The 15,973-nt window shown below is 44.5% G+C and overlaps 1 protein-coding gene across 3 annotated transcripts in view; it reads right to left on the bottom strand.

The window, feature by feature from the left end:
• The window catches only part of ZNF462 (zinc finger protein 462), a 138,583-nt gene extending 123,974 nt beyond the window's left edge, over positions 1-14,609 (bottom strand). Inside the window, exon 1 of one of the 3 annotated variants that reach the window (XR_007457019.1) lies at positions 14,057-14,604. The gene's annotated coding sequence lies outside the window, so the exon portion shown is untranslated. Of the gene's footprint in view, positions 1-14,056 lie in introns of all 3 variants that reach the window. The other 2 variants (XM_049627499.1, XM_049627473.1) reach the window with 2 other exon arrangements.
• Positions 14,610-15,973: the final 1,364 nt, after the last annotated feature.

The following is a 15,973-nucleotide window of genomic DNA, read 5'->3' as shown; positions in this document are numbered from 1 at the left end:
AACATCTTTCTTCCAAAATGCTCAAGAAAGTTCATGTTGATTAAAAACTGTTCTCCCACAACATTTCAGGGAATATACCTCTGCAAGGTTGGGACAGTCTCTGTTACCATGAAAATGCGCTATTCCCAGAGGATATGGCATCATCCTCAGGTAGTTTACAAATCCCCACTGAAGACCCCAATACAGATAGGGAGCACTGCAGGGTCCACAGTCAGGCAGACCAGAGGCTCCCAATCTGGCACGTCTCCCTGCGAATGCACAACAGCAGTGAGAACCGTTCATCAGTTAAGGCAAGACATGGCACAAAGTTAATCAGGAGGGACTCAAAAAATGGAGTTTAAGACCAAGGACAAAACAATTCACATCTGGCAAAGCCCTGGGAGATCTCTACCCCGTCTTCTCTATCAGTAAGGAAGGAAGAAGCTATCATTTTTCAAGTGCCCATTATGAACCGGGATCCTTATTATACACATAATATTTTAGTCCTTATGTCAGTTCTACAGATTCATACTATTATCTCCCTTTGATTGGGTAGGAAATCACGGGAACAGAGAGGTTAAGTGACTTATTCAAGGTCACACAGCTAGGAAGGGACAGAGACAAACTTCATCCCGTGCTTGTGCAGTCCCAAAAAGTATGCTCTATGTACTACACACGACTTTCTTCTTTTTTTCAATGTTTCACTTAGTTTTGAGAGAGAGAGCATGCACGCAGGGGAGGGACAGACAGAGGGGGACAGAGGATCCGAAGCCAGCTCCACACTGACAGCGGAGAGCCCTATGCAGGGCTCAAACTCACTAACTGTGAGATCGTGACCTGAGCCAAAGCCAGACACATAACCAACTATGCCACCCAGGCGTCCCCACTCCACCTTCTTAATGAAGACCCCAGCACAAAGAACTTCATGTTCACCCAGAAATTCTGAAAAATTTGTACTCCTAATGTTTCAGCAAAAAATAAGCTCCTTCTCCCAGAGAGAATATATACATACACATTTACATAACATATATATATATATATATATATATATATATATAAACACACATGCACACATACACCCAAATATACAGTAACCAAATTCTAAGTTGTTCAGACAGTTCAACTGCACTCAAGTTTAGCCATGGTGTGCAAATGTTCAGTGCATTATTTTTTCATATAACTGCATGTCAGAAAGGGAAAGCTGCCAAGTGACAATCTGTCCCAGTGATTCATGGTATCACACTGACATACCCACTTCTGATACAGGTTGTTGTTTGTATTTCCTAGAAATCATTGCCTTCATTAGAGAGATAAACAGGAAATAAAGTCCCCAACAATGACATGTTCTTTCTCTACTGGAATAACTCTAGCAGCGAATGTCATGAATTTGGGGGATAGGAGGGTGTGGATAACAGAAAGTTAGAAGTTCTCACTCTGTTCCTCAGACCTTAATGATCACGTTGATAAGACAGTATCTTAAACATGGATGACTGTTTTTCATTTTAGGACTACACCTTATAAAGTAAAGGCTCTATTCAAATGAATCACATTAAATCTACTGAACAGGTGTCATGTGCTAAGAAAAAATAACCTAGCCAATTTTGGATTTTTATGCTTCAAGATTCCTATTTGCTGAGGTATTAATGTTTTACTGTCCTATTGGACTCTTAAAAACATTAAGTATCTTTCTGTAGGCATCAACACTAGCTACAAGATGTGCATGGTCACGGGCAAAATAAAGTTACCACCAGTCTTTCTACTAAAATGGAGAAAAGATGATGGGAAGGTGGCAAGAAGGGGGAGAAGGAACACAGAGGAACACCTGGGAAACATTGGAAATTCACCGTTCAGTAGCTGCTTCAAATAAGATCGCTAACACTTACCTGTGCTAGGGTCAATTTTGATAATTGTAGTTGACGTCTAGAAACGGGGTTATGAATATAATTATCATGAAGCAGCAATTGGGCAATCACAACCTAATTAAGCCCACTGACTAGATTATCTTGTTTTTCCCCTAATAATCACATAACATTTAACACTTGCTAATTTCAGGACCTATGGGTGATGTTCCTTCATTATTAACAAGCTACAGCCACCGGTCAGAAAAAGAATGGGTGAGCTACTCAAACACTTGAGTCAACCAAGGAGTAGGGATGAACGTCAGGGACAGATGACATTTGTCCTTCAATACCAAGTCACTTCTCAGCCTCCCAAAATTACTAATTAGGGGCAAAGCCCCAGGAGAAGATGGCACCAAGGATGAGAACTTCCACGCATGTGAAGCATCCAACTCTGCTTTCCTAAATGCGTGCCATTTCATGTGGTGACGGCAATGTGCTTTTTTGCATTACAGTGGAATCTGCCTTTGAAGAGGTTTCCTTTTGTTTTCAATAGAATGGAAGATTCCTCCACCAAGCCGAAATCCATAGACTTTAAACACTTACCTCCTTGAACATGCCCTCCCCCACCCTGACTCTCACGTTGAGTGTATTCTCCCAATAGAGTCCTACTCCCAACTGGATACCACTGCACCCACAAAGATTGGTTGATTCAGTTCACCTTCACTTTCTGCAAAGCTCCTGAGGGTAACCTGGGTAGATCTCTCTTCAAACAATCAAGAGGAAAATCGGAGACGCATGTTAAGAACTGGTCTTTGAGACAAGCTGGTCTGAGGGAGCATCTTAGAGGGCTGGCCACTACTGATTAAGGTCACAGCAGATGCTACCTAAGGCTCTTAAATCAGAAATTCCCCAGCTGGAGAACCACATGTTTTGGTATATAGCTCAGTGTTACTCTCTTCTACTTTTTTTTTTTTTTTTTTCTCGGGCTTTCCCCCCCCCCCCCCCCCCCCCCGCCTTAAGGGCCTTTATCTAAGAAAACAATGGTTTTGTTAAGTTTGGTAAATGATATGGGTGACAGGTGAAAAAATGGGTGACTCTCTGGCCTCCTCAGTACACTTTACAAACAGGACACATGCTTACCCTTCTACAAAGGTTTTGGGTGAAGTCAGTTGGGAAGAGATCATCTAAACAGATCCATAGCAAAGTTAAAACTTTGTAAAACCACCACTAGTTGCTCTGAGGTTAAAGAGTCTGCTCAGCAATTAATGCCCAACCGCCTGTCTTACAGGGAAGCTACTGTCCTGGATATCTTCGGGATATTTGGACCTGCTCCAGCTCCCTTAGTACAACTTGTTACTCTGTTAAGGGCATTTGTGGTCATCCATGAACAGCAGCTTCCTTACTGTACTGTGATGTTTCAGGGAGAGGCAAATAAAAACCAAAACATTCATCATGTCTCCATGATCTAAATAGAGCACATGGTGATCATGAAAGGGCGTAGGGGATATTAGCACCCGTGCTTTGAAGAGTATCTATGCTATTTTCCAAAAATGACCATCAGACAGGGGAACTAACTTTCAAATGTCTGCGTGGCTTTTGGAAACATGTCTCATGCTTACAGTAAACCAGAGGCACTGAGACTTCCAAAAGGGGCCCTAAGAAGGAAAAAAAATAAGATACCTTCTTTACTTAAGAAAGAAAAGAAGAAAAGAAAAAAAGAAAAGAAAAGAAAAAAGGAAGAGGGAAGAGAAGGAAAGAGAAGACAAGAAAAGGAAAGAAAAGGAAAGAAAAGAAAAGAAAAGAAAAGAGAAAAGAAAAAAAGAAAAAAAAAGAAAGGGGCGCATGGGTAGGTCAGTCGGCTAAGCATCTGACTCCTGATTTCAGCTCAGGTCCTGATCTCAAAGTTCATGAGATCAAGCCCTGCATCGGGCTCTGTGCTGACACTGCAGAGCCTGCTTGGGTTCTCTCTTCCCCTCTGTCTCTGCCCCTCCTCTGCTTGTTCTCTCTCTCTCTCTCTCTCTCTCTCTCCCTCTCTCTCTCTCTCAAAATAAATAAATAAATGTTAAAAAGAAGAAGAAGAAAAAACAAAAGTCACACAGTATATCTTTTTTCCATAACAGGTAGGTATTCCTTTTTAAATATCCACATGTATAACTACTTTATAATTCTGAACTTCACACAGTACAGCTTAAAAATATTCATTCTCTAAATTTCCTCATACATGGTCTCTTGCTGTTTTTCACCATCTCCTCTATAACTCAGAACAAAAACAGGGTACTCTTTAGTTAAACACACTTTGTCAAGCTATTACATACAGTAAGTTATATCTCTCATATCAACTAATAGATTACAATTAATTTTCCATTATACTCAAATTTCCCTTCCAGAACACCAGGATATACTACTGGCATAAGCAACTGGAAGAGATAAACCATCAGGATTATAAACTATTAGCATCCTAAGTAATAACCACGGCCAGTTCCCACAAGCTGAGGGCCAGAAGGTAGTGCCCCCCGTGTGTGATCCTGGCTCCCCATTTTCTAGCTCCACGACCGTGGGTAAATTTCTTTACCTCCCAAACCTCAGTTTTCTCCACCAGAAGAACAGTCCCTGGTTCATATGAAATGTTAAACAAATGCTAACTAGTTTAGTTAGCTCCAGAGAAGTAGTATTTTTTTTTTTCAACTTTTTTTTAATTTATTTTTGGTACAGAGAGAGACAGAGCATGAACGGGGGAGGGGCAGAGAGAGGGAGACACAGAATCGGAAACAGGCTCCAGGCTCCGAGCCGTCAGCCCAGAGCCTGACGCGGGGGCTCGAACTCACGGACCGCGAGATCCTGACCTGGCTGAAGTCGGACGCTTAACCGACTGCGCCACCCAGGCGCCCCAGAGAAGTAGTATTTTTGTGGAAGGTCCGTGTGATACTCTTAGTCCAGAGGGGCTGGCAGAAGTTTTTGATGAACTTACTGTATTTATTCCTTTTATAGATGGTATTCTTACCGAGTACCAGAAGTGATAATATTCAATTGACAGCAGAAGGGGGAGAAGTTCTGGCAGCTGAACTCTGACATTCAGATCAAAATGGTCTCTTCCATGCAGATCCCCTTCCCGGCTATCATTATCCAATACCAATTAACAGTCTCCACGGAAGACAAAATACGACAGAAACCACTGAAGAGAAAAAGGTTCTGGGTGATAGGTACTTGTTACTGAAATCCTTACATAATCTCTGGCTGGTATCTATTTCTGGCCATCTTCGGTCTCTGGCCCAGTGTTCAAATTTTACCCCACACGAGGGACCCTAGACCAGGTCCAATCTGGGTCGGGTGATTCAGACTCAATTTCTGACTAATTGGTCACAACACAGAGGGATGGTGTCATTAGGGATCAGGAAGACTAACCATTCTGGGATTGACTGGTTCTAGCAAACAGCTCAATCCCAAACTGGACTGCAGGTAACTGTCACACTCCGTTCCTTTCCCCTCGGAAAGAAGCGTGTCTTTGTTCTTCATTCCTTCTAGCACTCACAGCGTAGGTAGAGAAGCTCTATGGATAAGTTTAGAGAGGACTATCACATGGTCTGACCATTAATAATGCAGCTGTTTTCTGCTGTGCTCTATTCTCTACTTCGTTCCTTTTCCAGGAAAATCTCCACCTAGGCCCACTTAACCAGTTCCTTCAAGTTTCCATCTGTCCTCTATCAGAAAGGCCGATTTCTGAAGTCACATAAATGGTCTTCCAAGTTCAATTCTTTTTTTTTTTTTTTTTCTCCTTTTTAACAGTAAGAACTGACCAAAGACTGGGTCTGAGCACTGGTCTTCATTTTTCACGTGCAATAGGTACCAAATTACAAAGTCTTTTTCCACTTGCTTTACTGTTTTCTTAAAAGCAATACCTTTCTTCTTCCTGCAGGCTCTTCCCAGTGGACAGACCTCTTCTACTTCGACTTGTCAATCATTCCCCTGCCTCTCTTCTTCTTTTCCTTCTCCCGTCCAAGCAGGCTCTCCTTCCCAGCAAATTTCCACCACATAATTATGGCAATGCTTTAGCCTACTTTTCTGTTAGCTTAACAACCCTGTCTATTTTCTACTTGTGCTGATGCTACTGTTTGCTTTTCTGACGGGCTAATCCGTGTATCCTTTCAAGGCCTAACTTCCCCTACCATGATAGCAGCTGGAGCTCTAATTCACAGGTGCCTTCCAAAGCTTTTCATTAGCAATAGAAATGAGATGGTTTAGAAACCCATTTCTTAATCTGCAGGTGAGTATTGGAACCTTTGTGCAGCAAACATCTTTCAAGTATCCCACATTGTACCACTGCACAATTATTATCTGAGTAATAAGTACAATGTTATAGGCACATTTGTAGTGTTAAAAGGGAGAATGTTCCCTCAGAGGGAATTGGCTCCCACCCCCCTGTCTCTGGCATTTCCCAGCTCAAGAGAGAAGCAAGCCCTCAGCTGACATGAGCAAAAATGAATAAATGGCAACTTTACCTTCTGAAATCTGAACAGGGAAGAGAAAAATTCCAAAATGTGAAGGCCTTAGCTCCTGTTCTGGTTCAACTGGCCAGATGAGGGCTTAGGGAGTGAGGTTGGCCTTCCCCAGCTGGGCTCTGTGGCAGATAAGCCTCTCCACAAATCCCGGGCTTAATTACTTCTGACACAGTTGTCTCGCCTGGGCCTCCAGCTCCTTTTGTGCTCAAACCAATATGAATCCAAAGGTAAGTCTTTGCTTACTCCTCTTGGACAAATGCTTAATTTCCTACTAAGTGATCCTAACGCATTTTAATCAGGATCTACCAGTTCCTAGTAGAATTTTCCCCATTTTCTTTGCATGGTCTTTGCAAAAAGTCTCCGCAAAAGCTTGGCAAATAACTTTCTGAATTAAGCCGTCTTCATCTTGAAGTATTTATTTTTTGAACAAGTAAGTCAGTGCCCACCAACCTTCCCTACACCCCCAAGAGTAGGCTCTGTTCTTTGAATGAAGTTGGGGCTAAGATGTGGACAGGCACAGCAGTATTTTATTAATATCCAGAAGCAGCACGCAGGGAACTGAACAAGCAAACACATGAAAGCAAGGAAAAATCAGTATCAAAATACCCATGACCTGGCACAAAAAGAAACCTCCTCTCCAAGAATAACTCAAGAAAAAATGTCTCCAGCTAGGAATTAGGCAAGAACGCTTTGAAGACACCAAGGAAGCTGCTCGCCAGAATCCAAAGGCAATGCATTTGCAGGTGACCATACCTATATCCTCTTCCCCCGCATCACTCTACCTACCTCTTGTCTTTCCAAGTCCTGAAAAAAACCAACTTTGAGTTGAAGTCACACATTCAAAGGCTAAAAAGCTTATGTATGTATGCTTCAACCAAAAAGGACAGGAGACCTTAGAAAGTAGACAAATTTTATGATAGTATTTCTAAGCAGAAAATGTAAATCCAAAGCACTTCCAACTGACTTTGCATTTATCAGTGTGTGCAGTTCTCCAGAGACAAAGTTCAAGGGGACAAGAGATTCAAAAGAGCTTCCTAGTAAACTGCAAATAACCGTCTACATTCATAACAATCCATTTTCCTTCACTTGGAAACTTCTGTTCCTGGGTCTTATAAATTCAGGAGACAGTTCAATCTGGGATTGTCTTCTCTCCAATGCCCCCACCCCCTCAACCCCAACCCCAACTTTTTTTTTCTTCCTTCAGTACTGGCATGCAAACCATGCTGTTTTAACTTCTTTCCTGTTCTCCCAGTTCTTCTGGAACATTTTATTTTCGACAGTCAACTCATTTGGAGGAGTGCCACACTGAGGTTCAACTGTTTATAGCGTTTCTATGTTTCTGCCAGAAGTCCACATCCAGCACTACCTTCTCCAGACTGCCTCCTGGATTAAAAATTTATGCTTTAGTTTGGAAGAAGCTTAGAAAATGTGGAAACTTCCAAACATCACTCTTCTTTTTACACAAAATAACTTTCACTTGTCCAAGAGGAATCAAAAGTGGAAACCCATTTCACCCTTCCTAAAGTACTGTCCTATCTCCCTCTCTCTCCCTCCCTCCCTCTCTCTCTCCCTGGTTAAATGTTCCCCATGTTGTTAAAAACTCACTTTAAGGATGACCCCATGACTTCATTGGGGAATGGCAAATAGCTAGCCACTGGTCTGCAAGAGAGAACCAGGCTCCAAGAAGATACATGGAGGGCAAATTTTTGGAGGAGTCCGGAACACTGGAAAATCACCAGTATTGTTTTAGACTGGATTTCACTCTCTTGGCCATTCATCAGTATTACAAAATGGCATCTCTGAAAGAAGCCAATTTATCTGTACCATGTTGCAAAAGAGATCCTCTGAGTCCAATTGTGGGCACTTTTGTAAGTTGCAATAGACCCAGACAAACCTCCAAAGAAGGGCATTTGAAAAGGACTCCCAAGCCCTGGATGACTGAACTATAGTGGGGAGCAGGACAATTAAAAGAAAAAGCACAGTCTGAACCCAGTATCTACGACTCGACTGCAAGTCCCATGAACAAAATTGGTCTCTGGAGTGTATTACTTCTATGAATGAAACCATGCTCAGCCCCAACATGTTAAATTCAACTGACAAAAAAACCAATACTCCTGCCCCACTAGGGTTTGATTACAGAGTTTCTCACAGAGGCTTTCACTCTGGAGAGGAGAGCTGGTGTTTCACAAACCACTACAATCATATGCAGGGGGGTGGTGGAAAGGGCACTGGGTTGGGAGTCAGCCGACCTGAGTTCTGGGCCTGGCTTTGTTACAACTGAACCTTCTGACCTTGGGCAAGTCACTGCACGTCTCTGTGCCAGTTTCCTCTTCAATAAAATGCAGGGGGAAGGGGAGATCTGAAATAGATGATCTCTCTGAGGCACAAAACAACTAGCTTCTCAATTAGACGTTCTTAATATTCACCATTTACAGTGTACCTGTTAGCCAACTTTTAAATGATTTTTATATTAATCTCTACTTAGGGAAAAGTACTTTTGTCCATCGCTCCCAAACTTCAGCTTAATCTGGGTGCTCCCTGGAATTCTTCAATATTACAATAAATGCCTCTTTTCTTTTCCTTTCCTATTTTTTTAAGCAACCTTCCCCAAACTAAGGCTTGTGCTATTAAAAGAGCTCAGAACTTCCCATTTCCTTGCTAGGGCTAAAATTAAACTGTCCATTCCTTAGGGCCCAACATAACATCTGCCAGATGTCTTGGCATATCACACAAAAGGAATTTTCTCCTAGCATTATCTATTCTCCTCTCTATTTTCTCATAATCAATTAATAGGTCACCAACGCCAGCTAATGTTTCTCTCAAAGCCACCAACTTCTTAAGTATGTGAACCTCAAAAGATACTTGCCTTCACACTTATACACACACACACACACACACACAGGCTGACTTTTTTTCCAGTTCACTATCACTAATGATAGACCCTGGAAATATTTTCCTCCCCCTCTTTTGAATTTCCTTAATTTCCACATACCAATCATCCAATCATGTACCCATGTCAGATCCTTTGCAATCTGAATGCATTCTTTATATTATTTCCTAATTTGTGAGTGTGGCAGTGTGAAATAGCACCTCTGTTCTCCAGTTTTCAACGTGAAACATTCAATACAGCTTTGTCCATGTTCTGTCCCAGGAGGCAGTGAGCGCTAAGTCTGATAAAGGCATACAGCACAAAGAAGATGAGTAAGGTTACCTTAACCAAGAACTCTTAACACCAGGAAAGAATTCAAGACAGACTAGACTCTATTAAACCCCAACATACAGAAAGCAGAACTCTTCCCAAGGCAATTTTGCCATTATTTTCTTTCAGGAAAACTGACCACAAAGACTCTAAAGTCCATTAGTAGGGTTGGCTTTCTTTTCCCCTACTGTCTTCCAGAAGACTCATTAGAAAGAAAGATACACACACACACACACACACACACACACACACACAGATACATATGTGTATGTGCATATATATTTTTTCTTTCTTATCTCAAAGTTCTTTCCAACTCCAAGGGGTGTGGAAAAAAACATGTCCTCAGGGAATGTGGTCAATAAATTAGATGGACATAAATCTAACATGAGAAAAATTGTGGAATACAAAGATCCAACGAGCATCTTTTCTACGGCAACGTGCCTCACAGCTCACATATTTCTCCAGAATGATTTCTCTTTATGATATATTAGAGCCATGGAAAAAATTTGCATAACGAGCCTCATCAACTTGATGCCTCAAAAACAAAACAAAACAAAACAAATCTCTGAGCCTTGACATCAAATAAAAATGTTCAATTTGACACTCTGTATTTCTCTCATAGCGCCTTATCCAAAATACTTGTCCCATTTCGAACGTGTAGCCCTAGAAAAATGCAAGAATCTTTAACATTAGGTGCTTCCCATGTTGATGAAGCGCATCAGGGATGAACATGTCTCTTAGGTAACCAGTTAGAACATTATTCTCAAACTCCAAAATGCCTCTTAGATACCTCATTTTTTCCCTCCAGGAAATCTCAACTCTAAGACTATCTGTAAAGACACCAAAATATTTGGTCACAAAGTAAAACATGTGGTGAGTCTACGTGCTAGACTAGCAACCAGTTTGTCAAATTTTTTTTCACACCAAAATAAGTAATTAACCGGCTGTCCCGGTAGCAACAACAACAACAACAAAGATATCATGGAAGTTTGCTTCAAGATCAACCTACAATGTATTTATGTTTACATACACAGACGTGGTTAATTAGATGCAAAATTACCTGGTAATTACTTTCCCAAATAACTCTTTTTATTCCACTGCCTTGGAGCTTCCGAGTTGGAACGAGTAGCATCCACACACACACATTAGCAAATTTAAGTGTAACGTTGATGACGTCCCACTCAGGAGCAGAAGCAATGGTATCAAAAGACAACATTCAAAACTGATTAATAAAAGGCATGATTCCAAAAAGTAAGATTTGTCAAGTGCTCTGGGAGAAGCCCAGGTTTTTAATAAAGAAGCAGAGATCTGAAGAGAAGTATTTTTAAATGAGCACACACATCAACTGAAAATCTTGAAAACCATACGTCTTCGTCTGCAAAAAACAGGGTTTTACTTCATTGACCATGGACAATTATCAGCTAAAGAACCATGTATTTCTCCTTTTCCTCTCATACTCCTCAGAAGAACAATAACCCTCAATTAATGACACAACAGTTTGGTTTGAAAAATGTGATGTTGTCATATACAGCACTGTGCCTTTACTGAATGACACTGCTACCAGCTACTCAACAGAATATAATTACATCTGGAATCTAAAACCACTTCAATATGCACAGAAATACTGGAGACATAGGAACTTGACACACACATACACACACACACACACAAATCTGACACACAATGAGAAAGCAAAGCAAGAAAAGAGCTGGTGTAAGTCGCTCGCAAATGTGTTCCTTATTTCTGTTGAAGCTGGTACCTTTCTATGTTTCCCCTTAGTTGAAAACAAGGTCCAATCAAGCCTCCTTACAATATATTAATTGGTTCTGAATCTCCTCCAAGGTTTCATTCCAATGTGGAGGCTTCCTCACCTATCTCATCAACAGTCCACCTAAAATTCTCCCAACATCTTCCCTCATCCTCAAGATGGCTACCTTACCTAATGGTAAAGCAACATCTCCATGGTTGGCTTTTATAAATTCCTCAAGCACTTCAGGATTTTGTTCTTTACTTGGATCAATTACATACATTCTCTAGAACTAATCTGTGAAGAGCTCCAGTCAATGTGTGTGGACTGGGGTAGGACTGGGTCCTTCCTTCAAATCATCCTCACAAAATGTCTTCCTAGAAGACTACTAAATTCTTCCCAGTTAAAAAGGTGAAGATACCTGGACACAAGGTTTTCTCAACAGACAAAATATCTTAAAAATTTGTTTCCATAGTGACATTGTTAAGAAGACATCTGATATTTCTGAAGACTTACAGTACTTGAGAACACAGAAAAAAAGAGCAGAATGAAAGGGAAGGGGGAAAACAAAGGAACTAAAAGAAGGCCTTAGACACAAATGGAACAACCTGAAGAGAAATGTGGACTCTGGAGAAACTGGTGTCAGTCAGTCCTAGAGTCAGTTCCTCTGAGATCTTGCAGGATTTGTTGTTGTTGTTGTTGCTGTTGTTTTCCCTTTTTGCAGAAATCAGCCCACACCAAACAATAAAGTCTTGCAATGCATCAAAACATGATGATAACCAAGCCCCAGAACTCCAAAATCTCAGCTGAGGGCCACCACCATCTTCACCATGAGGAAATAACATTTCCTGGTGACTTTCAGGAGACCTGGAGCAGCCGAAAGTTGTGTGAAGACCTCGGTGGAAAATGTCTAAGGTTTTGCCTTGCCTTTCCTGAAGGAGGTCAAAACCCTTCAGGTCCACTCAAAAGGAGAAAAAAAATTTCCAAAGTTTACTTGAAAATGGAAACAAACGCCTCAATAACTTGTGAAAGCACTCCTTTGGTGGGAGAAAAATCTGAGCAGCCCTTACAAGTCCCTCATTTCCTCGCATAATGAATAGATGGTGAGGAACCACCACAAGATTCCACCCTGGAAAAGAAGGAGTAGGCAGGCAAGCCTCCTCCTCCAGCCATCACCAACAGAGCTTCAAAATGGAGACATCCATAATTTTATAAACACTTCTCATCTCAGCTTTGTCTCCTGGAAACCCGCTCTCCTCCATTTTCTGGTGGAGTTACAACATGACACGGCTTACCTGACTCAGTTCCCAGCTCTCAACCAAACTAGTCGCTTCCTCCAAAAACCTGCAAGCCACCTCCAGAAACAAAACCAAAGCAAACCAAACAACCAACACAGACACTCAGACACAACCCCCGGGAGCCCTGGGAGAAAGCCCCAACTGGTTGGTCTTTTCCCATCCCAGACGCGTGCTTAAAAATAAAACTTTTTTTTTCCCCCTTTGGGTAGAGGAGGAATATAAAAGGAACTCCAGGCAGCCTCCCTCCCTCTCTGTAGGTTAGAAGCTACAATGAAAAGAAAATGAGGGTTCCTTCAGGAATGGTGAAAAGCCTGGAGAATGAACGTGAGAAGGAGCTTTGTGTTTTGGAGTCTGGACTGGAACCAAAGCAGACAGCTTGCAAATGGAGGACAGGGAGATAAAGAAAGGGAAAGAGAGGGGCTGCTCCAATGGGGGGCGGCTGCGGCTTCCCCTCGCGCCTGGAAGGAGGGCAGACCCCTGGGAACTGCACCAGGAGTGAGGCGACCCCCAGGCCCCTGCCTTCTTTTCTCCCTTCCTCAGAGAGCCAAGCGTGTGTAATGGCTTCTCCTCTCCAGAAACCGTTGTCCTCCTGCACCAGACGCTTCTGAACCCCCAGCCTGGAGACAGCTCCTCAGCTGCTCCTGAACCTGCGCCCCCCACCCGGCCCGTGCCCCCCCGCGCCTCGCCTCTCTCCTCACCAGCAGCACCAGCAGCGGCAGCAGCCACCCCCCGACACATCCCGACCCCGCATCCCAACTTCGGGGAGAGAGAGAGAGAGAGAGAGAGAGAGAGAGAGGAGAGAGCCAAATACCTGAGGAAGGGGGGGGGTGCCAATCCGCACGGCTTTGCCATCGGGCTTGGGGACAGGCAGACAGAGAGGGGGAAAGGAAGGAGAGGGACAGAGAAAGAAAGAGGTCAACCCGCTCAGGTCGGGGCGGCTCAGAGCGCTCCCTCCTCTGCCCCTCGCTCACTCCCTCCGGCTCTCGGCTCTCGGCTCTGGTCCCCTGGACTCCCGCCCTCCGCCCCCCTCTCTGTCCCTACTCCTGTCCCCACACTCGGAGCATCCGTCCTAAGCCTCCAGCCCTCTTCTCACTCATCTTTCATTTTCTCTTCTCTCCATAGAACTACACGAAATTAATTAAGCCACAGCGCTCCGCTCCCCCCAGCAGAAGGAGCAGCCAGCAGGAAAAGCACAGCCACCTCCACTGCCACCACCACCACCACCTTCTCCTCCTCCTCTTCCTCCCTCGCTTCTCCTCCTCCTCTTCTTCCTCCTCCCCCTCCTGCTCTCCCTCCTCCCCCTCCTCCTCCTCCTCCTCTTCTCGCTCGCTTCTTCTCTTCCAACAGCCAGTCCATGCAGGGGACTTCCTCTCCTCCCCGCTCCACCAACCCTCCTTGGCCGAATGAATGAGCGCGTTTGTGCCTCCACCGCCCCGCGCTCTCCTCCCCGGAGCACTCGGACCACCCCGAGGTGGTTGTTAATTGCAGTAACTTACAGAAGAAGCGTCCCGGCGCCGGGAGGTGTTTCGGGTTCTCCAGCCCCACCGCCTCCTTATCCTCTTTCTCTTTCTCCTCTTCCTGCTCGGGTTATTGTTGTGGAAGTTGTTTGGGAGTCTCATGTGCTTCTGCCGGGTCTCAGCAATGGAGGATCGCCATCTTCCCTGCCTTCCTCGGCTCCTCAGACTCGCTGCAGCTGCAGATGACCTGAGATATCCGTCTCTCTCTCCCTCTCCCTCTCTCTCCCTCCCTCCCTCTCCCTCTCCCTCTCACTCTCTCTCTCTCTCTCTCTCTCTCCCCTCTCTCCTCTTCTCTCTCCTCTCCTCCCTCTCCCTCGCGCGCTCTCTCTCTCCCTCCCTCTGTGTCTCTCTCTGAATAATGAGCAACCAGAGGGAGAGAGAAAGCAAGACAGAAAGAGAGAAGGAAGACAATCTTCTCCTGCCACACAAAACGCCGGAGCACCAGGGGGTGCGCGAAGCCTTTCTAATAACAACAACAACGTGCAGGAGACGGGAAGAAAAAAGAAAGCAAGAAAGAAATGAGGAAAAGAGCTGGGGGGGGGGGGCGGTCAGGAAAGAATTATCCAAGAGCTGGAGAAGAGCAGAAGGAGAAGCTGGAGGAGATGCTGAGGCTGCGGCTGCTGTCCCCCCTCCCCCCCCGCCGAACCCCAGAAGGAGGCAAGGTGGTTGCAAAGTTAAGGCTGGGACATTGTCTTTGTCACTCAGAGCAACACAGAGCCAGGCCAGTGAGATGCAAGAGGAGGTGGCGGCGGCGGCGGCGGCGGCGGCGGCGGCGGCGGAGGAGGTGGTGGTGGTGGTGGTGGAGGAGGAGGAGGAAGAGGAGGAGAAGGAGGCAAAGGAGGAGGAGAAGGGGAAGAGGGAGATGAGATGAATAAAGACCTGCGGAGAAGGCGGTGCGAGGAGCGCGGCGGCCGGGCTGAGGCGTGCGCGCTCGCGTCCCGGAGGCGCCCGGCCGCCCTGGCCGGCAGAGGAAGCCCCCAGTGAGGACCCTGCCCGGCCGCTCATAGCTCTCCCACCATCAGCCCAGCCCGAGGCGCCGAGCCCCGGGCCCAGAGAGTCCCTCACACGCATCCATCTAGAGGCCAATCTTTGCAAAGAACATACATGGGGAACTAGAGGTTGCAAGTCTAAACCCTGATCAACCACGTGGGGCTTTTTAATCCCTTTCCAGCTTGCGGTGTGAGTATCTCCAGTGAAAAGCTCAAATTGTCCATTACTGGCACGTATTTTGAAGTCTTCTCCCCCGAAATAAAGGCTCATTGTGCATTTTATTTCTTTTCTGATATGGAGAGGGGGGGATGGGGGAGGGAAAGAACCCATCATTCCGAGCTTCGGAACCACCACTTTATTTTCCTAACTTGTGAAATGTTTTGACGGCGCACCAAAAGGAAAAAAAAAAAAAAAAACCCTACTTAAATAACTTTACACCCTCCAGCCCCGCGTTGTTTGCACTTTCTGGCTGATCATCTAAAGGCTCGGAAAGTAACAATCAGCGCTTCTAATGATAAGGTGTCATGGTGTTGAAGACAAGAGAACCAAGATGAAGCTTTCACACCTTGAATTTTTATTTAGTGTAATTTTCCCCAAATCGTTATGAACTATCTCTTTTGCAAAGGAATGGGTTCCCCCTCACCCCTCACCAGGTTGAATGTCTCCTAAAGCTTTAATTTGATGGTGGTGGGGGGGGGGGTGCCTACACTATAAAAAAAAAAAATCAATACAGCAAGTCAGGAGCAATTGAAGTTCAAGGGCACGGGCTGGTTGTACCATTTCTATTTCTCGCATCCCCGAGTTGGACATCGCCAGCATCGGGAGAGAGAAACACACAGCGCGCAGGGCAGAGACCTTAATTAAAGTTTCTTTTGTCCGCGTCTGAATTGGGGGATGTTGCTGGAT

The sequence above is a fragment of the Panthera uncia genome, chromosome D4 (assembly GCF_023721935.1).
Source record: "Panthera uncia isolate 11264 chromosome D4, Puncia_PCG_1.0, whole genome shotgun sequence".
NCBI lineage: Eukaryota > Metazoa > Chordata > Mammalia > Carnivora > Felidae > Panthera > Panthera uncia.
This window is presented reverse-complemented; position numbering and strand designations above follow the sequence as displayed.